Source organism: Bos indicus, chromosome 4 (assembly GCF_029378745.1).
Source record: "Bos indicus isolate NIAB-ARS_2022 breed Sahiwal x Tharparkar chromosome 4, NIAB-ARS_B.indTharparkar_mat_pri_1.0, whole genome shotgun sequence".
NCBI classification, from domain to species: domain Eukaryota; kingdom Metazoa; phylum Chordata; class Mammalia; order Artiodactyla; family Bovidae; genus Bos; species Bos indicus.
The window spans coordinates 90,764,057-90,787,005 of NC_091763.1; the positions used below are offsets into that span (position 1 = coordinate 90,764,057).

The 22,949-nt window shown below is 37.0% G+C and overlaps 1 non-coding gene across 1 annotated transcript; it reads right to left on the reverse strand.

Moving 5' to 3' along the window:
• Positions 1-17,343: 17,343 nt before the first annotated feature.
• Positions 17,344-17,415, reverse strand: TRNAC-ACA (transfer RNA cysteine (anticodon ACA)). Its single transcript has one exon. It is a non-coding gene; the product is annotated as a tRNA-Cys (tRNA).
• Between the last annotated feature and the right edge of the window lie 5,534 nt (positions 17,416-22,949).

Consider the following 22,949-nt stretch of genomic DNA (forward strand, 5'->3'; position numbering starts at 1 on the left):
GCATGAACCAAATAATAGCAGATCTTTAAAGCATAGACAAAATTCCATGCTTTCTCAGCTCCTTTAAAAAAGAAAAGAAGCAAAAAAAAAAAAAAAAAAGAAAGAATAGAAGCATTTTCTTCCCAATATGAATAATATGAAATCCTCACAAGGTCATGTTAAATAGAATGGAAAATCAACTTACAAGTTGAGGGGGATTTTTTCCACTTTTCTCTTATGATGATCAAAATATATGGCTAAAACTGAGCAGAGGGCAGTGTCATGTCCAGTGTTTACAGCTCACCCTCTTTGCCACAATACCTCTTGTATTATCAATTTATAAAGTCCCCAGTCGTGCAGTTTAAACCATGGTGAAGAGGCTCTGTGTAAATATGAATGTTGAATTAGTCTTGGACTTCTCCTTTTAAATCACTTTTGCTGAATTCATTCTTAGCATAATTAAAAATTAGTTTTGACTACATTAAAAATGTTTGCATAGTATTGAACAACTCCTGATATTAGAAAAGATGAAAAAATAACCATTCCTATTCCTTATCTAACATCTCCAAGCATCTTGATTTTAAAATATTTTTGATATTAAAATGCCTCAAATAAGAACTCAGTTAAGCTACAGTTCTCAGGGTTAGAAAAATGGATGTATTGTACCCTTTAAGCTCAAAGAGCCTCATGTGGATGAGAACAATTTCATCATAGCCTAAGGCAAGAGAGACCAGATGAGGCAGTGCAGGATAGATCAGCTGTTGCAATGTTTTAAGACTTTCCACCAGAGGTACAGAATGTCATGTTGTTGTGGCAAGTAGGAACTCATCATCCTAATTTTTGGTAGAAAAATGAGAGCATATCAAGATTAACCTATATTCTTTTTGAGGCTTTTAACTTCCAACTTTAGCATTTCTATTCTCTCTATGAATTCTTTTAGGAAAAATTTCAAGGAGCTTGGAAGCTAATAAAGCAAGGTTCAGCTGAAACTGAAGACTAAATTTTGAATCAGTCATGTCTATGTTGTTCAGTTGCTCAGTCATATCCAGCTCTTTGTGACCCCATAGACTGCAGCACGCCAGGCTTCCCTGTCCTTCACTCTTTCCCAGAGTTTGCACCAACTTATGTCCTTTGAGTCAATGATGCCATCCAACCAACTCATCCTCTCTCACCCCCTTATCTTCCAGCCTTCAATCTTTCCCAGCATCAGGGTCTTTTCCAGTGAGTCATCTCTTTGCATCAGGTGGCCAAAGTATTGCAGCTTCAGCTTCAGCATCAGTCCTTTCAATGAATATTCAGTTTCCTTTATGACTGACTGGTTTGATCCCCCTGCTGTCCATGGGACTCTCTCAAGGGTCTTCTCCAGCACCACAGTTCAAAAGCATCAATTCTTTAGTGTTCAGCCTTCTTTCTGGTCAAGCTCTCACATCCATACATGACTACTGGAAAAGCCATAGCTTTGAATAGATGGACCTTTGTCAGCAAAGTTATGTCTCTAATTTTAATATGCTGTCTAGGTTGGTCATAACTTTTCTTCCAAGGAACAAGTGTCTTTTAATTTCGTGGCTGCCATCACTGTCTGCAGTGATTTTGGAGCCCAAGAAAATAAAGTCATCTCTATAGAAGTGGAATTTATCCTCACACATGCCTACTTGCATGAGATTCTTTGAATGGCCATGAAGAGCCTCTTGCTTAAAGTGAAAGAGGAGAGTGAAAAAGCTGGCTTAAAACTCAACATTCAAAAAAATAAGATCATGGCATCTGGGCCCATCACTTCATGACAAATAGGTAGGGAAACAATGGAAACAGTGACAGACTTTATTTTCTTGGGCTCCAAAATCACTGAAGCTGGTGACTGTAGCCATGAAATTAAAAGACACTTGCTCTTTGGATAAAAGCTATGACCAACCTAGACAGAATATTAAAAAGCAGAGACATTATTCTGCCAACAAAGGTCCATCTAGTCAAAGCTATGATATTTCCAGTAGTCATTTATGGATGTGAAAGTTTGATCATAAAGAAAGTTGAGTGCCAAAGAATTGATGCTTTTGAACTGTGGTGTTGGAGAAGACTCTTGAGAGTCCCATGGACTGCAAGGAGATCCAACCAGACCATCCTAAAGGAAATCAGTTCTGAATATTCATTGGAAGGACTGATGCTGAAGCTGAAGCTCCAATACTTTGTCCACCTGATGAGAAGAACTGATTCATTTGAAAAGACCCTGATCCTGGGAAAGACTGAAGGCAGAAGAAGAAGGGGATGACAGAGGATGAGATGGTTGGATGGCATCACTGACTTGATGGACATGAGTTTGAGCAAGCTCCAGGAGTTGGTGATGGACAGGGAAGCCCGGCATGTTGCAGTCCATGGGGTCACAAAGAGTTGAACAGGACAGAGTGACTGAACTGAACTGAACTGAAGGGCACCTGGGAGAAAGAAAATTCTTTCCTATGTATCTGGAAGACAGGATATTAGTGTGTACTATGTGATAGATACTTCTTCCACTTTTGTATAGAAAGGAGAACTGTCCAGGAATTAATGCATCAATGAAAGCATCGGAATCACAGCTATGGTGAGCCTGGGGAAAAGGAATCCCCACTGAAAGGCAGCCTCTCTCTTTTGTTGAACATCAAAAGTTTCTATAAAAAGTGACCTTGTTTAGAACAGTGTGAGAATGCTCAGACATAGTTGTGAGTGGGGATGGGAAAAGATTTTTCAGGGCCAACATTGTAGAGTTGAACTGGTTAGGAAGATGAGTCAGGAAGATAATAGTCTAAATATAACCTTATTTGTACCCACAGGCTCATGGAAGCTGGAAGAATTTAAGTTACTTTAGAGAGACTCAGGTAAAGCTTTATTCTTCTCATCAATTTACCCAGGGACTTAATTAGGTGACTAAAAAATAAAGTTGCCAAAATGATCTCTGAAAACCAAAGGGTGCACAAGTGGTGCCATTTCACTAACTCCAGGGAGCTGTCAAGAGACTGCTTTCCAGAAATAAATGTGTATGGCAGTATCAGCTAAGGAACCAGTAAAGTACCTTGAAAATTAATTTTTACCTTTTTGCTACAAGATAACCCTCTATAATTCTTTTAATGGGTGGGGTGGATCTAGACATTGCAGTTAAAAGAACTTTTATCTCTTTTATCTCTCTTCAAATTAAGACTTTAGGTACAATGAATATCATACTTTCATAGTAAAGATTTCTTTTGCTATTTTGTTAAAAACAGACTTCACAGTCATGAAGAATATTATGCAAAATAGGACAACCTGAAAGGTTTTCATTTTACCCCAAAATATATTTTCTGTAAATAATAAGAAAGTGCAAAGTTAAAATACATGTGGAATTCAGATTATCATATAGGTATATGCTTTATTGACTATGACAAAGCCTTTGACTGTGTGGACCATAACAAACTCTGGAAAATTCTTAAAGAGATGGGAATACCAGACCACCTTACCTGCCTCTTGAGAAATCTGTATGCAGGTCAGGAAGCAACAGTTAGAACTGGACATGGAACAACAGACTAGCTCCAAATAGGAAAAGGAGTATGTCAAGGCTGTATATTGTCATCCTGCTTATTTAACTTACATGCAGAGTACATCATGAGAAATGCTGGACTGGAAGAAGCACAAGCTGGAATCAAGATTGCCAGGAGAAATATCAATAACCTCAGATATGCAGATGACACCACCCTTATGGCAGAAAGTGAAGAACTAAAAAGCCACTTCATGAAAGTGAAAGAGGAGAGTGAAAAAGTTGGCTTAAACATTCAGAAAACTAAGATCATGGCATCTGGTCCCATCACTTCGTGGCAAATAGATAGGGAAACAGTGGAAACTGTGGCTGACTGTATCTGTGGGGGGAGCCCTCCAAAATCACTGCAGATGGTGATTGCAGCCATGAAGTTAAAAGATGCTTACTCCTTGGAAGAAAAGTTATGACCAACCTAGACAGCATATTAAAAAGCAGAGATATTACTTTGTTACCAAAGGTCTGTCTAGTAAACTATGGTTTTTCCAGTTGTCATGTATGGATGTGAGAGTTGGACTATAAAGAAACCTGAGTGCCTAAGAATTGATGCTTTTGAACTGTGGTGTTGGAGAAGACTCTTGAGAGTCCTTTGGACTGCAAGGAGATCCAACCAATCTATCCTAAAGGAAATCAGTCCTGAATATTCATTGGAAGAACTGATGCTGAAGCTGAAACTCCAATACTTTGTCCACCTGATGCGAAGAGCTGACTCATTTGAAAAGACCCTAATTCTGGGAAAGATTGCAGGTGGGAGGAGAAGGGGACCACGGAGGATGAGATGACTAGATGGCATCACTCACTCAATGGACATGAGCTTGAGTAAACTCTGGGAGTTAGTGATGGACGGGGAGGCCTGGCTTGCTGCAGTCCATGGGGTGCAAAGAGTCAGACAAGACTGAGTGACTGAACTGAACTGAACTGATAGGCTTTCCAGGTGGTGCTGAAATAAAGTGAAATGAAGTTTAGTTGCTCAGTCGTGTCAGACTCTTTGTGATCCCATGGACTGTAGCCCACCAGGCTTCTCCATCCAAGGCATTTTCCAGGCAAAAGTAATGGAGTGGGTTGCCATTTCCTTCTCCAGAGGATCTTCCTGACCGAGAGATCAAACCCAGGTCTCCCACATTGTAGGCAGATGCTTTACCGTCTGAGCCAAAGAATCTGCCAATGCTAAAGCAGAAGAACTTGGGTTGGATCCCTGGGTCTGGAAGATCCCCTGGAGAAGGAAATGGCAACCCACTCCAGTATTCTTGCCTAAATAATCCCATGGACAGAGGAGCCTGGCAGGCTACAATCCATGGGGTTGCAAAGAGTTGGACACAACTGAAGCAACTTATCATGTAGGAGGGGGAAATAAGACAATTTGTGATGCAGTATATTCCTGATCATCAATATAAAATCCACTTGTCATCCTCAGAAGTGGAGCCATACCCAGTGTGGCATCAACGAGTATTGCCAATCACACTGAGTGACAGGCACAGACTTATTTGCAAGGAATCCAAGGCCATACCTCTAAGTATCCTGACATTTGAACATCTCTTTGATAGCTTGACTGTGTGAGCAGATCCTTAAGGCAACTCAGGTAATAATGTCAGTTCATATATACTCTCCTTTACCTTGTCACTACCTGCCACCTGAAAGCACCTTTTAACAACTCTTCCCAAGGGGGCTGCAAAGACCACCAGAGATAGCATACTGCCAGAAAAGTCATTCACAAGAAAGCCATTCAGCTCTGTTAGCTATAAGGTATTGATTTTATAGCTGTACCCAAAGGGTGATGCTTGAGAAAAAATAAGGGAACATATAAAATGTATGCCATTCTCACTCATACCCTTATAGTTTGGAATATTTGTGAGAGTAACATAAAAACTTATAAACATTTCCTGGAAAAGGGAAAATTCTTTTTTATTTTAAATAAGTAATTCAGATGTTATAGAAGACAGAAGAGGCACAGCAAAAAGCTTCTACATATCTAGTATTGAATATTCATTAATATCTCTAGTACTTCTTTCTGCTCATTTTTTTGTCATTAAAGGAATCTCAAATGTAATTTCCTCATAGAGATAAATTCCTAAGAACACCTTTGGAGAATAAAAGTAATTTTTTTTAAATTATAAAAAATAAAAGTTATTGGGGAATAATTGCATTGTTTTTGATACCATTTACTCTTCCCCAAGGAAGGAAGGGGATCAGCATTTATTTAAGACAATTGGAAACTATACCTGGCAAAACATTGTACAGCTGTTAGTAGCAAAACTGCGAAGAGAAAATGCTGTAGTGTAGTAAAAAGCCAATAAAGATCAATGCAATTTGCCTTGGGAAAAAAATAAATCACAAGTAAAATCTCCTTTTTCTACTCCCCCTTGAGGATTTTTACAAGAGCTTTTCATTGAATTTAAACAAGAGGATTTGTGCATATGGGAGAAGAATTGTTTAACAACAGTCTTAGTGTACTTAAAAAAGAGAAATCAATGACAGTTTTGAAATAATTTTAATATTGTGGAGGTAATTAAGGATGAGAAAGAATATATGCTTTGCCAACTATATAATAAAAAATGTGGAGAAGTTTTGAAGGAATAGTCTTCTATCAATGGACAAATTAGGTCTAGTGATGTTATAGGAGCAATTTTATGCATTGCTGCTGAAAATGTCTACGTGATAAGATCTGGGATAAGCATTTTTAGAATGAGATGCATATAGAGGAAATTTAGATAAGCATTGGGTGGCAATGGGATTTTATCATAGAAGGAAATAATTATTCACTGGCCTTGGAACATCTGTCAAAATGATCCTTCAAATGAGCTCACAATCAGAGGCATCTCTCTTTACAGAAATGGAAATATCCTGTGTTATGGAAAAGAGTTTGTCATCATCATCATTTTTCTCACTTCCTCCTCTTCTTCATCATAGTGGCTATCATTTATTGATTTTTCAAATGAGCTAGCACCATACTAAAGAGTTATATTTTGCCGAAACCATGATCTTCAAATATTCTTTTACTTAATTTCCTCCAAAAAATAATAGTGCTGAACTTTGGGATAACAGGGGTTCTCTGAGGGTAAACTTAGAATAACAAATGGGGGTGCTAAGTGTTATAACCAGGTAAAAGCTGACTAAACCGTAGACAAGACTTGGCACTGGAGATTTATTTTTAATCCTTATATAGTAAGGTCAGAGTCCTTGGTATGTATATATGACTTTCATTATTTGAGCTTGAAAAAATTAGGAGTTTATGGAAAACAAAGCCTAACCTATATTACTAAAAATGTAGTATATTCTCTAAATTATATAATAGAACTTTTAGGGCTTTCCAGGTGGCAAAGTGGTAAAGAATCCATCTAATAATGCCGGAGACTCAAGAGATGCGGGTTCTATTCCTGGGTCTGGAAGATCCCCTGAAGTAGAAAATGTCAACTCACTCAGTATTCTTGACTGGAAAATTTCATGGACAGAGGAGACTGGCAGACTACAGTCCACGGGGTCACAAAGAGTCAGACACAACTAAGGGACTAAGCCTGCATGTAACCACAAATTGAGCTACTGAAATATGGCCAGCCTAAATTAAGATGCAGAACAAGTGTAAAACACACACTAGATTTTAAAAATGTATTATAAAAATAAAGTAGCTTATTAATAATGTTATATTAATTACATGTTGAATGATAATATTTTGGATGTAGAAGTTTCAATATAATACATTGAAATTATTTTCATCTGTTTCTTTTTGCATTTAATGCAGCTGCTAAAATGTTGTAAATTATATATGTCACTCACATCCGTGGCTTGCATTCAGTTTCTCTTGGACAGAGCTGTACAAACAGAGATAAAGCATTCTGGAATTAAAAATGATGCCAATGAACTGAGACCAAAAAAAAAAAAAAAATACTCTAACTGTCCTGGGGAAAGCACTAAGCTCTGACTGCCTAGTATTCAAATGGTACTATGAAACATGCCATACAAAGTCAGAAGTCTTTCAGTGAATCCTAGGTAAAAGCATGTAAATAGTGAGTCTCTATTTAGTACATAGAGTATTTAGGTGTTATTACTTGTAGCTATTTCTACTGGTCTTCATTCTGTGGGTCCTTGTACATTATAGCCTATCCCCAGCCAGCCCTTTCGCAGACATCTTTCTTGATCAGGAAAGAGTGTCAAAGTGAAACCTACAAATCAAAATGTGCTAGAGAAATATAGATAGATAGATTTAGATATATAATTTATATATTTGTTATAATTTATACAATTTTAAAAAATATATTTAGTGTTTAGTGTATATTTAGTGTTTAATATATATAATCCATTTCTCCAAGGAAATGGCAACCTACTCCAGTATTCTTGCCTGGAAAATCCCATAGACAGAGGAGTCTGGTGGACTATAGTTTATGGGGTTGCAAAGAGTCATGTATGACTGAGCACACACACACATATAAAATAATACAAGGTATAGAAATATATATGTGTATATATATATATTTATTAGGACTATCTCAGGTCATAAAGGAATTCTGTTTGTTATAAAAATTTGGTTTTCACCATGGAAACAAAAGAGAGAACATTGAAGGACTTTAAACATAGAAGTAGCATATCAGATTTTTATTTTTCTTACTGTCTTCTAGGAAGACAATAGATAGATAAGTAGATAGATTGAGAGAGAAAGAAAGAGATCTCACTAGAGACTCTCCAGAGGTTTTGAGCCCAGCTATATAATCTCCCCACTCCATCCCCACTACATCAGCTCTTACAAATATCTTGTGTGGAGAGCACTTTTGTGTTTGAGACACTCCCCTTTGTTTTAGAAGCTCAGTCTCTTAAGGACACCACAGCTTTTAGAGATGTAAATCAGCCTTGTGAGAGCCATTGGGCCTTGATCCCAACCTCTCATAAATACCCCTAAATATAACACATTCCCTGGGAAAAGTAGGTTTCTGTTTGAAACTCCAAAGGTTTCCTATCTATCATGCCAGTTCTTTGTGATCACCAAATGTCTTGATTGATTTTGTCTCCTAGAGAACCCCCTTTATATGTGTCAAACCTGAAGCTCAGGATTAAAATATAAAATTAAAAAGGCCAGTGGTTGTCAGCTCATCTTAAAAGGATCACCCTCCTTGGAATTTCAACTCACCTTATGACTGTTGTTTCCACAACTGTTTGCTGTCTTTAATAATAGGAACTTTGTGATTTATCGAGTTTGCTTTAGCTGTACCAGGGGAATATTGGATCACCATGATCTCTTTTTCCCTGACCAGAAGCCGAAGTCTTTTGTTTGTATGCTTCCTATAAAAAGAATGTTAAGTTGACTCCATTTCCATTAAAATTAGATATTTCCATTTGTATTTTTTTATTTGGCATATAGAAGACATTTCCTAAAGTTTGATAAATTAATGAAAAGCTATATAAACAAATTAAGAAATGGGCAACATTTTAGCTAGAGTACTGATTTTGCTCTGCAGCAGAACTGATTGGAATTTTGTATCCTCAGTAAGCAGGGTTGAATCTCAGTTATTAATCGCATAGAGCCTCAAAGCTTTCAGCTGTATCATTATTACCTTTGTTAATAGTTCTTGTGTGGATTGAATGAGATCGTTGCATATTAAAGACTTAACAGAAAGCCTGCACATGATGGGCTTCCCAGATGCTGCTAGTGTTAAGGAACCCTCCTGCCATTGCAAGATACACAGGAGATGCTGGTTCAATCACTTGGTCAGGAAGATCCTCTGGAAGAGGGGCATGACAATCCACTCCAGTATTTTTTACCTGGAGAATCCCATGGACAGAGGAGCCTGGTGGACTATAGTCCTCAGGATCGCAGAGAGTCAAATACGACTGAAGAGACTTAGCACACACACATTGGCCCATAATAGGTTCTCATTATTTGGTAGTCATTATTAAGATATGTGCAACTCACTAAACTTCCTGAAAATGACATGAGAATCTTCATAGAAATTTTCAGATGCAAGTAATCTGATCCAATAATTCTCTGAAATATTCTGATCATATTTTTCTTTTAAAAAAACTGGGACTTAACAAACACAACAAATGAGGTTAATACACTATGATCAACTCTATATAACAATATAACATTAATGTAATAGTTTAAGCAATTGTTTTTATGCAACGAATCATAAATAAAACATATGAGGCTGGTATGACTTAACACATTTCCATATTTACCACGTTATAAACTAGAGAAAATCTACACAAGAATGTCTAAGAAAAATGCTTCTAGCCTAGTTTTTATCTTCTCCCTCATCACCTATTATTCTTTTGATCCACTAAAGATGACTCATGCCTTCTGACAAAATGGCTGTTCCTGTGTGTCAGAGTTTAAGTATCAATTAGGGTGAACTCTCAGTGTCTCCATTGTTCTCTGTTATCATATATCAAGTCCTGAACATAAATCAGCTAGCTGCTTTGTGCTGGTTTGTTCTGACACAGAAGTCTTCATTTTTCCAATATGCCTATAATTGCTAGCTACAGAGTGGTGAGGGATTGGAAACTTGAAGACAGAGGAGTGTAGAATTTTAGTTCAAGTGAAAGTGTTAGTCGCTTAGTTGTGTCTGAGTCTTTGCAACCCCATAGACTGTAGCCCACCAGGCTACAGTGGTCTATACTTGCCTGGAATTCTCCAGGCAAGAATACTGGAGTGGGTAACCATTCCCTTTTCCAGGGGATCTTCCTGACCAATGGATCGAACCTGGGTCTCCTGCACTGCAGTCAGATTTTTTACTGTCTGATTTTTTACTTCCCTGGGCCACCAGGGAAGCCCAGATCCACTCTAATCTATATGGCTTTTCACATGTTACATAATCTGTCTGCACCTTAGTTTCCCCATCTGAAAAAAGAGGTTAAAAATAGTATCAGAAAATTAGGATCAAAACCACAATGAGATATGACCTTACACCTACTAGGATAGCTACTCTTAAAAAAAATGCAGAAAATAAAAAATGTTGCTGAGGATATAGAGAAATCAGAACCCAGGATACTGTTGGTGAGGAAGTAAAATAATGGAGCCAGTATGAAAAACAGTGTGATATTTCCTTAAACAATTAAAAATAGAATTACCATATGATTCAGCAATTCCACTTTGGGTGGTAAAGAACCCACCTGCCAATGCACGAGATATAAGACCTCAGGGTTCCATCCCTGGGTCTGGAAGATCCCTGGAAGAGGGCATGGTAGCCCACTCCAATATTTTTGCCTGGAGAACCCCATGAACAGAGGAGTCCAGTAGGCTACAGTCCATGGGATCACAGAGTTAGACGTGACTGAAGTACTTAGCATGCATGTGAATATACATTCAAAGGAATTGAAAGCTGTATTGAAAGAGAAATTTGCACTCTCAACTTCGTTATAGCAAGATTCACAGTAGCCAAGAAGTGAAAGCAACCTGAGTGGTCATCAGCTGATGAATGGATAGATAAAATGTGTTTATATGTATGCAGCGGAAAAGATAAAGAAATCCTGAGGGATATTACAACATGGATGAATCTTGAGGACATTATGTTAAGTGAAATAAGCGAGTTAAAAAAAGACAAATGATGCTTGATTCTACTTCTATGAGGTATCAGTTCACTTCAGTTCAGTCGCTTAGTCGGGTCTGACTCTTGTTTGCGACCCCATGAACTGCAGCACGCCAGGCCTCCCTGTCCATCACCAACTCCCAGAGTTTACCAAACTCATGTCCATTGAGTCGGTGATGCCATCCAACCATCTCATCCTCTGTCGTCCCCTTCTCCTCCTGCCCTCAATCTTTCCCAGCATCAGGGTCTTGTCAAATGAGTTAGTTCTTCACATCAGGTGGCCAAAGTATTGGACTTTCAGCTTCAACATCAGTCCTCCCAGTCAACACCCTGGGCTGATCTCCTTTGGGATGGACTTGTTGGATCTCCTTGCAGTCCAAGGACTCTCAAGAGTCTTCTCCAACACCACAGTTCAAAAGCATTAATTCTTCGGTGCTCAGCTTTCTTTATAGTCCAAATCTCACCTCCATAAATGACTACTGGAAAAACCATGGCCTTGACTAGATGGACCTTGTTAACAAAGTAATGTCTCTGCTTTTTAATATGCTGTCTAGGTTGGTCATAATTTTCCTTCCAAGGAGTAAGCGTTTTTTAATTTCATGGCTGCAATCACCATCTGCAGTGGTTTTGAAGCCCAGAAAAATAAAGTCAGCCACTGTTTCCCCATCTATTTCCCATGAAGTGATGGGACCAGATCCCATGATCTTAGTTTTCTGAATGTTGAGCTTTAAGCCAATTTTTTCACTCTCCACTTTCACTTTCATCAAGAGGCTCTTTAGTTCTTCTTCACTTTCTGCCATAAGGGTAGTGTCATCTGCATATCTGAGGTTACTGATATTTGTCCCTGCAATCTTGATTCCAGCTTGTGCTTCATCGAGCCCATTTCTCATGATGTACTCTTCATTTAAGTTAAATAAGCAGGGTGACAAATACAGCCTTGACGTACTCCTTTTCCTATTTGGAACCAGTCTGTTGTTCCATGTCCAGTTCTACTGTTGCTTCCTGACCTGCATACGGGTTTCTCAGGAGGCAGGTTAGGTGGTCTGGTATCCCCATCTCTTAAAGAATTTTCCACAGTTTATTGTGATCCATACAGTCAAAGGCTTCGGTATAGTCAATAAAGCAGAAATAGATGTTTTTCTGGAACTCTTGCTTTTGTGATGATCCAGCGGATGTTAGTAATTTGATCTCTGGTTCTTCTGCCTTTTCTAAAACCAGCTTGAACATCTGGAAGTTCATGGTTCACATATTGCTGAAATCTGTCTTGGAAAATTTTGAGCATTACTTTACTAGCGTGTGAGATGAGTGCAATTCTGCAGTAGTTTGAGCATTCTATTTTTTTAATATAAATGTATTTATTTTAATTGTAGGCTAATTACTTTACAATATTGTAGTGGTTTTGCCATACATTGACTTGAATCCACCACAAGTGTATAAGTGTTCCCCATCCTGAACCCCCCTCCACCTCCCTCCCCATCCCATCCCTCTGGGTCATCCCAGTGCACCAGCCCTGAGCACCCTGTCTCATGTATTGAACCTGGACTGATGATTCATTTCACATATGATAATATACATGTTTCAATGTCATTCTCCCAAATTATCCCACCTTCGCCCTCTCCCACAGAGTCCGAAAGACTGTTCTATACATCTCTGTCTCTTGTTGACTCACATATAGGGTTATCGTTATCATCTTTCTAAATTCCATATATATGTGTTACTATACTGTATTGGTGTTTTTCTTTCTGGCTTACTTCACTCTGTATAATAGGCTCCAGTTTAATCCACCTCATCTGCTCATGGACATCTAGGTTGCTTCCATGTCCTGGCTATTATAAACAGTGCTGTGATGAACATTGGGGTGCAAGTGTCTCTTTCAATTCTGGTTTCCTCAGTGTGTATGCCCAGTAGTGGGATTGCTGGTTCATATGGAAGTTCTATTTCCAGTTTTTTAAGGAATCTCCACACTGTTCTCCATAGTGGCTATACTAGTTTGCATTCCCACCAACAGTGTCAGAGGGTTCTCTTTTGTCCACCCTTTCCAGCATTTATTGCTTGAAGACTTTTGGATAGTAGCCATTCTGACTGGCGTGAAATGGTACCTCATTGTGGTTTTGATTTGCATTTCTCTGATAATGAGTGATGTTGAGCATCTTTTCATGTGTTTGTTAGCCATCTGTATGTCTTCTTTGGAGAAATGTCTGTTTAGTTCTTTGGCCCATTTTTTGATTGGGTCATTTATTTTTCTGGAATTGAGCTGCAGGAGTTGCTTGTATATTTTTGAGGTTAGTTGTTTGTCAGTTGCTTCATTTGCTATTATTTTCTCCCATTCAGAAGGCTGTCTTTTCACCTTGCTTATAGTTTCCTTTGTTGTGAAGAAGCTTTTAATTTTAATTAGGTCCCATTTGTTTATTTTTGCTTTTATTTCCAATACTCTGGAAGGTGGGTCATAGAAGATCCTGCTGTGATGTATGTCAGAGAGTGTTTTGCCTATGTTTTCCTCTAGGAGTTTTATAATTTCTGGTCTTACATTTAGATCTTTAAGCCATTTTGTGTTTGTTTTTGTGTATGGTGTTAGAAAGTGTTCTAGTTTCATTCTTTTACAAGTGGTTGACCAGTTTTCCCAGCACCACTTGTTAAAGAGATTGTCTTTTCTCCATTGTATATTCTTGCCTCCTTTGTCAAAGATAAAGTGTCCATAGGTGTGTGGATTTATCTCTGGGCTGTCTATTTTGTTCCATTGATCTATATTTCTGTCTTTGTGCCAGTACCATACTATCCTGATGACTGTGGCTTTGTAATAGAGTCTGAAGTCAGGCAGGTTGATTCCTCCAGTTCCATTCTTCTTTCTCAAGATCACTTTGGCTATTCAAGGTTTTTTGTATTTCCATACAAATTGTGAAATTATTTGTTCTAGTTCTGTGAAAAATACCGTTGGTAGCTTGATAGGGATTGCATTGAATCTATAGATTGCTTTGGGTAGTATACTCATTTTCACTATATTGATTCTTCCAATCCATGAACATGGTGTATTTCTCCATCTGTTTGTGTCCTCTTTGATTTCTTTCACCAATGTTTCATAGTTTTATATATATAGGTCTTTTGTTTCTTTAGGTAGATATATTCCTAAGTATTTTATTCTTTCTGTTGCAATGGTGAATGGAATTGTTTCCTTAATTTCTCTTTCTGTTTTCTCATTGTTAGTGTATAGGAATGCAAGAGATTTCTGTGAGTTAATTTTATACCTTGCAACTTTACTATATTCATTGATTAGCTCTAGTAATTTTCTGGTGGAGTCTTTAGAGTTTTCTATGTAGAGGATCATGTCATCTGCAAACAGTGAGAGTTTTACTTCTTTTCCAATCTGGATTCTTTTATTTCTTTTACTGCTCTGATTGCTGTGGCCAAAACTATGTTGAATAGTAATGGTGAGAGTGGGCACCCTTGTCTTGTTCCTGACTTTAGGGGAAATGCTTTCAATTTTTTACCATTGAGGATAATGTTTTCTGTGGGTTTGTCACATATAGCTTTTATTATGTGGAAGTGTGTTCCTTCCATTCCTGCTTTCTTGAGGGTTTCTTTTTTTTTTATCATAAATGGATGTTGAATTTTGTCAAAGGCTTTCTCTGCATCTATTGAGATAATCATATGGTTTTTATCTTTCAATTTGTTAATGTGGTATATTACACTGATTGATTTGCAGATATTGAAGAATCCTTGCATCCCTGGGGTAAAGCCCACTTGGTCATGATGTGTGATCTTTTTAATATGTTGTTGGAGTCTGTTTGCTAGAATTTTGTTAAGGATTTTTGCATCTATGTTTGTCAGTGATATTGGCCTGTAGTTTTCTTTTTTGTGGCATCTTTGCCAGGTTTTGGTACTAGGGTGATGGTGGCCTCATAGAATGAGTTTGGCAGTTGACCTTCCTCTGCAATTTTCTGGAATAGTTTGAGTAGGATAGGTGTTAGTTCTTCTCTAAATTTTTGGTAGAATTCAGCTGTGAAGCCATCTGGACCTAGGTTTTTGTTTGCTGGAAGATTTCTGATAACAGTTTCAATTTCCATGCTTGTGATGGGTGTGTTAAGATTTTCTATTTCTTCCTGGTTCAGTTTTGGAAAGTTGTACTTTTCTAAGAATTTGTCCATTTCTTCCAAGTTGTCCACTTTATTGGCATATAGTTGCTGATAGTAGTCTCATGATCCTTTGCATTTCTGTGTTGTCAGTTGTGATCTCTCCATTTTCATTTCTAATTTTGTTGATTTTATTCTTCTCCCTTTGTTTCTTTATGAGTCTGGCTAATGGTTTGTCAATTTTATTTATCTTCTCAAAGAACCAGCTTTTGGCTTTGTTGATTTTTGCTATGGTCTCTTTTGTTTCTTTTGGATTTATTTCTGCCCTAATTTTTAAGATTTCTTTCCTTCTACTAACCCTGAGGTTCTTCATTTCTTCCTTTTCTAGTTGCTTTAGGTATAGAGTTAGGTTATTTATTTGACTTTTGTCTTGTTTCTTGAGGTACGCCTGTATTACTATGAACCTTCCCCTTAGCACAGCTTTTACAGTGTCCCATAGGTTTGGGGTTGTTGTGTTTTCATTTTCATTTGTTTCTATGCATATCTTGATTTTTTTTTTATTTCTTCTGTGATTTGTTGGTTATTCAGGAAACGTGTTGTTCAGCCTCCATATGTTGGAATTTTTAATAGTTTTTCTCCTGTAATTGACATCTAATCTTACTGCATTGTGGTCAAAAAAGATGTTTGGAGTGATTTCAATTTTTTTTGAATTTACTAAGCTAGATTTATGGCCCAGGATGTGATCGATCCTGGAGAAGGCTCCATGTGCACTTGAGAAAAAGGTGAAATTCATTGTTTTGGGGTGAAATGTCCTATAGATATCAATTAGGTCTAACTGGTCTATTGTATCATTTAAAGCTTGTGTTTCCTTGTTAATTTTCTATTTAGTTGATCTATCCATAGGTGTGAGTGGGGTATTAAAGTCTCCCACTATTATTGTATTATTGTTAATTCCCCCTTTCATACTTTGTCTTACATATTGCGGTGCTCCTATGTTGGGTGCATATATATATTTATAATTGTTATATCTTCTTCTTTGATTGATCCTTTGATCATTATATAGTGTCCTTCTTTGTCTCTTTACACAGCCTTTGTTTTAAAGTCTATTTTATCTGGTATGAGTATTGCTACTCCTGCTTTCTTTTGGTCTCTATTTGCATGGAATAACTTTTTCTAGCCCTTCACTTTCAGTCTGTGTGTGTCCCTTGTTTCGAGGTGCGTCTCTTGTAGACAACATATATAGGGGTCTTGTTTTTGTATCCATTCAGCCAGGCTTTGTCTTTTGGTTGGGGCATTCAACCCATTTATATTTAAGATAATTATTCATAAGTATGATCCCGTTGCCATTTAATTTATTGTTTAGGGTTCGAATTTATATACCCTTTTTGTGTTTCCTGTCTAGAGAAGATCATTTGGCATTTGTTGGAGAGCTGGTTTGGTGGTGGTGAATTCTCTCAGCTTTTGCCTGTCTGTAAAGCTTTTGATTTCTCCTTCATATTTGAATGAGCTCCTTGCTGGGTACAGTAATCTGGGCTGTAGGTTTTTCACTTTCATCACTTTAAGTATGTCCTGCCATTCCCTTCTGGCCTGAAGAGTTTCTATTGAAAGATCAGCTGTTATCCTTATGGGAATCCCCTTGTGTATTATTTGTTGTTTTTCCCTTGCTGCTTTTAATATTTGTTCTTTGTGTTTGATCTTTGTTAATTTGATTAATATGTGTCCTGGGGTGTTTCACCTTGGGATTATCTTATTTGGGACTCCCTGGGTTTCTTGAACTTGGGTGACTATTTTCTTCCCCATTTTAGGGAAGTTTTCAACTATTATCTCCTCAAGTATTTTCTCATGGTCTTTCTTTTTGTCTTCTTCTTCTGGGACTCCTTTGATTCGAATGTTGGGACTTTTACATTGTCCCAGAGGTCTCTGAGGTTGTTCTCATTTCTTTTCATTCTTTTTTATTTTTCCTCTCTTCTTCATTTATTTCTACCATTCTATCTTCTACCTCACTTAACCTATCTTCTGCCTCTGTTATTCTACTGTTGGTTCCCTCCAAAGTGTTTTTGATCTCATTTATTGCATTATTCATTATATATTAACTCTTTTTTATTTCTTCTGAAAATGAAAGTGAAGCCTCTCAGTCATGTCTGGACTTTTGCGACCCCATGAACTGTAGCCTACCAGGCTCTTCCGTCCATGGGATTTTCCAGGCAAGAATACTGGAATGGGTTCCCATTTCCTTCTCCAGGAGATCTTCCCAACCCAGGGATTGAACCTGGGTCTCCCGCATTGTAGGCAGATGCTTTACCATCTGAGCCACCAGGGAAGTCCAAAGTGAGGACACAGTCCTTGGTAAACATTTCTTGCATCTTCTCAATCCTTGTCTCCAGGCTATTTATCTGGAACTCCATTTTGTTTTCAAGATTTTGGATCATTTCAGTATCATTATTCGGAATTCTTAATCAGGTAGATTCCCTATCTCTTCCTCTTTTGTTTGGTTTGGTGGGCATTTATCCTGTTCCTTTACCTGTTGAGTATTTCTCTGCTTTTTCATCTTGTTTATATTGCTGTGTTTGGGGTGGCCTTTCCGTATTCTGGCAGTTTGTGGTTCCTCTTTATTGTGGAGGTTCCTCGCTGTGGGTGCGGTTGGATGTGTGGCTTGTCAAGGTTTCCTGGTTAGGGAAGTTTGTGTCGGTGTTCTAGTGGGTGGAGCTGGATTTCTTCTCTCTGGAGTGCAATAAAGTGTCCAGTAGTGAGTTTTGAGATGTCAGTGGGTTTGGTGTGACTTTGGGCAGCCTGTATATTGAAGATCAGGGCTATGTTCCTGTGTTGCTAGAGAATTTGCATGGTATGTCTTGCTCTGGAACTTGTTGACCCTTGGGTGGTACTTGGTTTCAGTATAGGTATGGAGGCTTTTGATGAGCTCTTATCGATTAATGTTCCCTGGAGTCAGGAGTTCTCTGGTGTTCTCAGGATTTAGACTTAAGCCTCCTGCCTCTGGTTTTTAGTCTTATTCTTACAGTAGCCTCAAGACTTCTCCATCTCCCTTCCAAAGACAATGGGCTGCCTTTCTGGGTGCCTGATGTCCTCTGCCAGCATTCAGAAGTTGTTTTGTGGAATTTGCTCAGCGTTCAAATGTTCTTTCAGTGAATTTGTGGGGGAGAAAGTGGTCTCCCCATCCTATTCCTCTGCCATCTTAGGACCACCCCAGTTTGAGCATTCTTATCAGGAGAAGCCAAATTCATAGAAACAAAAAGTAGAATGATGGTTTTCAGGGGTTTGGAGAAGGAAATGATGAGGAATTGTTGTTTAATAGGTATAGAATTTCAATTTGGCAAGTTGAAAAAGCTTTGGCTATTACTTCCACAACAATGTAAATATATTGAACACCCCTGAACTTGACACTTAGCAATGGTTAAGATGGTAAATTTTGTGTTATGCAGTTTCTATCACAATGAAAAATAATTTAAAAAGATACTATCCAGCTCAGAGCTATTGTGAATGTCAAATAATATATGACAATTGCTATGTTAAAAAACAATGATTGAAACTTTTTAAGTACCCACAATTGTCAACTTTTATTGCTACTTGAGAACTGAATTTCTTTGTCCACCATTTTTCTTTTGTTGGTGCTGAGGCTTGCTAAACACTGCTTATGCAATGGATGAATTTTATGTAAGTGTGCTTTTATAATGGAGAGTGCTTCCAAGCTTTTTACTTCCAGGAAGTACACCTGTAGTATGCATAATTCATGGCTTAATCCCTACTGTTAGGAAGTTTAGCTGTCTCATACTAGGAATTTTTTCTTTTTCTTTTTTTTTTTTTTTCTATATGCCATTTCATTTATATTATGTATGAGCTATGGAAGTCCACTGAAACTAAAAATATAACTGGTATTTTCTGTATGATATTTTCTAAAATCACACAGTTTAGAATGGGACTTACATAGGCCACTTCTTATAATTATGTAAGTATTATCATTTATAGCAGCATGTGGACAAGAGGTGTTTTCTTTGGTTTTTATCCCCACTGTCATATATCATTCTTGAACACCTTCTGTCTCTTTAATTAAAATTTACATAAAAATGGATAAAATCAAGGTTAATTTTTTTTATCTAGATTTAAGGAAAAAATGCAACCACCGAACAGCTGTGATTTCTATCATGATCTGTTATTTTTATATGCAGTGGCAGAACTTGTAGGTTTGCCTTGCTTGCAAGCTTACTAAGATTGCTTTTTGCATATGATTGAGGAGTACTTTGCAATCTATTCCTGTGTTACCAGTTCTATAAAAGTGTCTACTAGCGTGCTGTCACTCTTCAGTCTCTTGCCAGAAAATATATACATTGTCTGAGGCATAAATCTCCATCTTCAGTAGTATAATGGGTTATAGATGAGTAATCTAAATTTTTAAGATGAGAAAGCAAGTAAAAACCTATTCCACAAAAATGTCGTAACATGCTCTATACCTGAAAAAGAACTCTTGTGGAACCCCCTTCATCATTGTAGCAGCTGTGATTGTAATCAGTTTTAAATGAAGTGTTCCACAGAAAAGGGTTGAGCACACATGTTATGCAAAGTTAAAATACCCAAATATATCTCCTTGTCTTGTTTGTCATCAGATGAATGAAAGCTTATCTGCTGCACTTCATGAAGTCTAAAAATACTCTATACACCTCATCAATGTAAAACAGTGTCTATCCTTGAAACCTAGTCCTCAATTACTCAGCTGTGATCCATTTGTTTGATGCATCCCTTAAAAGTAAAAAATTATAAAGACATGTAAATGATACGTAGCTTTAAAAGACAGTATTAATAATTCTAAAACTTTTCTTTACTTATGACAGTATTCCATTGTTCAAAACTTTGAATTGATATGACTATAATTTTTCTCTTTTAAAGTATTTCTAGAAAACTTCAAGATTTTCCCTATTAATTAATTGGAATGCACTACATTATTTCTCTTGAGGACACTACTGTTTTGCCCTTTTTAAAAATATATGGGACAGTACAGTGTTCTATGTGTCTGTTCTATGGAACTGGAGTGTATAACTTCAACAGAGAGTGTTCCTGTGGCATCCACAGAATCATGAATTTCTTCTGAAAGTGTTCAAACACTTAGTAATGATTTGCCCCTATAAGAATGATCCATGTCTTTGCCTAGAGAAAGTTAAGTGTGCCTACTTGAAATTTAATACTTCCTACACTCAAGCTTCTTTTGAACTTGACCACATAGATAATGTGTCTATCTTTAACCACATTTCACAGAATATCTAATTCTCCTAGAATTACCAAAATACCCTTCTTAAGTAGCTATGACTGTCTTTTTTATCATCTACTTTATATAGCCTATTTGGTTAGAAACCAGAATTACCACTAGCTTCTGTCATTTTCCTTCTCTGTGATTTGGATCCTGATGTAAATTTGCTTTCTATCCACTCCTGACCTTAGACTTACCATTGGCAGAGAAATCCTCATAGAAAAATTTCTGTAATACAGGTATTATCCACAAAACTCTTGAACTTTCAGCTGTCTCCCAGATTGCCCAACCCTGCTTACCTGCCTTTCATATCACAGCTCCCTGTGTGTTGAACTGCTTGACTCTGCTCTTCTTTGGCTATGTTTCTGAATTTAGATTATTCCAGATCTGGTCTTAGAGGCACATTTCACCCTGGTTTCTAATCATCCCTTCACCTCGACAGTGTTACATTGATGCGAATTCCCTCTGAACTTCATATTTTCACCTGTCTGGTGGCATGAACCATAGGAATTGTGCATTGGGATTGGACATGTAATTAATGATTTTCACATATATTTTATGTGAAGAGACTATGGGATTTTGCTAAGCATGAATCATATGTATTTTACTACATTACTGTAAAAAATAATTAGTGCAAAATCATGTTAATAAACCAATGAATAGCTAAATTCCAAACTAATAATATGGATGCTTACCATTTTTGTTTATATAACTATATAATAAAATGATTATTATTATTGAATTCTTTAAGCCCTTTATACACTAAATCTGGGCTTTTAGAAAAGCCTTCATTTAACCTAGCCTAAGTTAGATACAAATCTCATTTTATTCTTTCTAAAACTGTCTGCTTCTTATCTCAAAATTTTCTTAATACATTTCATTTTTTTATTTCAATGTTAGACTATTCTTAGAATCATAAAATAACTCATTTATTGAATAAAATTTTTGTAATAATATGATCCTATTTAATTTTCATACCTATAGAGATAAGTATTTTAAATGCTATTATGTAACATGAAGAGGCTATAAAATTGGAAAGATAAATTTCTTGTCCTAATTGCTAGGGTCAGACTGCAAGACCATGCTCTTTCCTTTCTTTTGTTCCCTGTTTAAGTAAGCCTGGTCACTTTATCCCCTTTTTATCCTCTTCTACACCTATCACACTTATTCACAAAGTGACAGTTGCCTAAAATCTACTTAAGAGCTTATCTAGTTATTTAAATACGAGAGAGTATAGGGATGGTACAGCCAGATCCCAGCAATACAAACAGGAAGGCTTAATCTTATGCTTCCCAAAGTATCATTCACCTTTACTGAACCCTTTTCAAACATCAACATATTTTGGGTCTTTACGTTGTTCCAAAGCATCCAGTATGTACAGAATGAGGAAACATATGACTAAAATCAAGTTACGTATCCCATTACACTTTTTCACATTATTATATTGATCTACCTTGGGGGGAACGGGTGGCTATGGCTTCCCAGGTGGTATTGTGGTAAAGAACCTGCCTGCCAATGCAGGAGACATGAGACACAGGTTTGATCCCTTGGTCAGGAAGATCCCCTGGAGGAGGAAATGGCAACCCCCTCCAATATTCTTGCCTAGAGAACCTCATGGACAGAGGAGCCTGGTAGGCTAAAGTCCACAGAGTTGAAAAGAATCAGACACGACTGAACTGACTTAGCACACCTAGAATATACACATTCTAAAAGTTTTTATATATTAATATTTGGATTAAGTACATTTTAAGCACTACTGTTATACACATTAGACATATATAGCACAAGTATATTATTATAATGATGCACATTATACATATGTAGATATAAGTTCATATAACATATATAATTAGTATACATAAGTATACATTAAGATATGTGTATATATTAGTATACTTCTTAAAATTCTGATGCCGATGTTGAATTTTCATGACACTCAAATGATACTGTCCTTTCCTTTCCTCTACAAATCCACATTCTCAATGCACATACCTACACACACATACACACACACACACACACATACACACACAAAGCAAGAGTGGGCCAAAAGTTTTCTTTCTCTTAAGATTAACTAATTTGGTTAAGTTGTAGGTGTATTTTCTCTAATGATTCAAATGTTTCTCTCTTAGAATCTACATTATTTATTATACCCATTTTTTAATATTAAATACATAATATCAGCTAGAATCTGTCACTTCTCAATAGAGAAAACTCCTATTTAAATTGGCTTAAGAAATATTGAAGTCATTCTCAAAAACAGTAACAGTTCAAAGGAAAGTAACACAGTTTAGAATCTCTACAGTTAAACATCAGTAAACTGTATATAGAAGTAATCTTCCTCATCCTTTTCTCTGTTAAATACTAGCATATTCAACAGTGAAAGGCTAAACACTTTCTAAGATCAGAAACAAGGCAACAATATCTATTCTTACTTATTCTGATTAATATCATAGCCAATGAAATAAGGCAAGAAAGTGAGATAAAATACAAAATTATTGGAAAGAATTTAAATAGTCCTTATTTTCAGATGACATGATCATGTACAGGAAATCCAAGATTTACAAAAGACCACAAATAACTGGAACCAATAAGTGAAT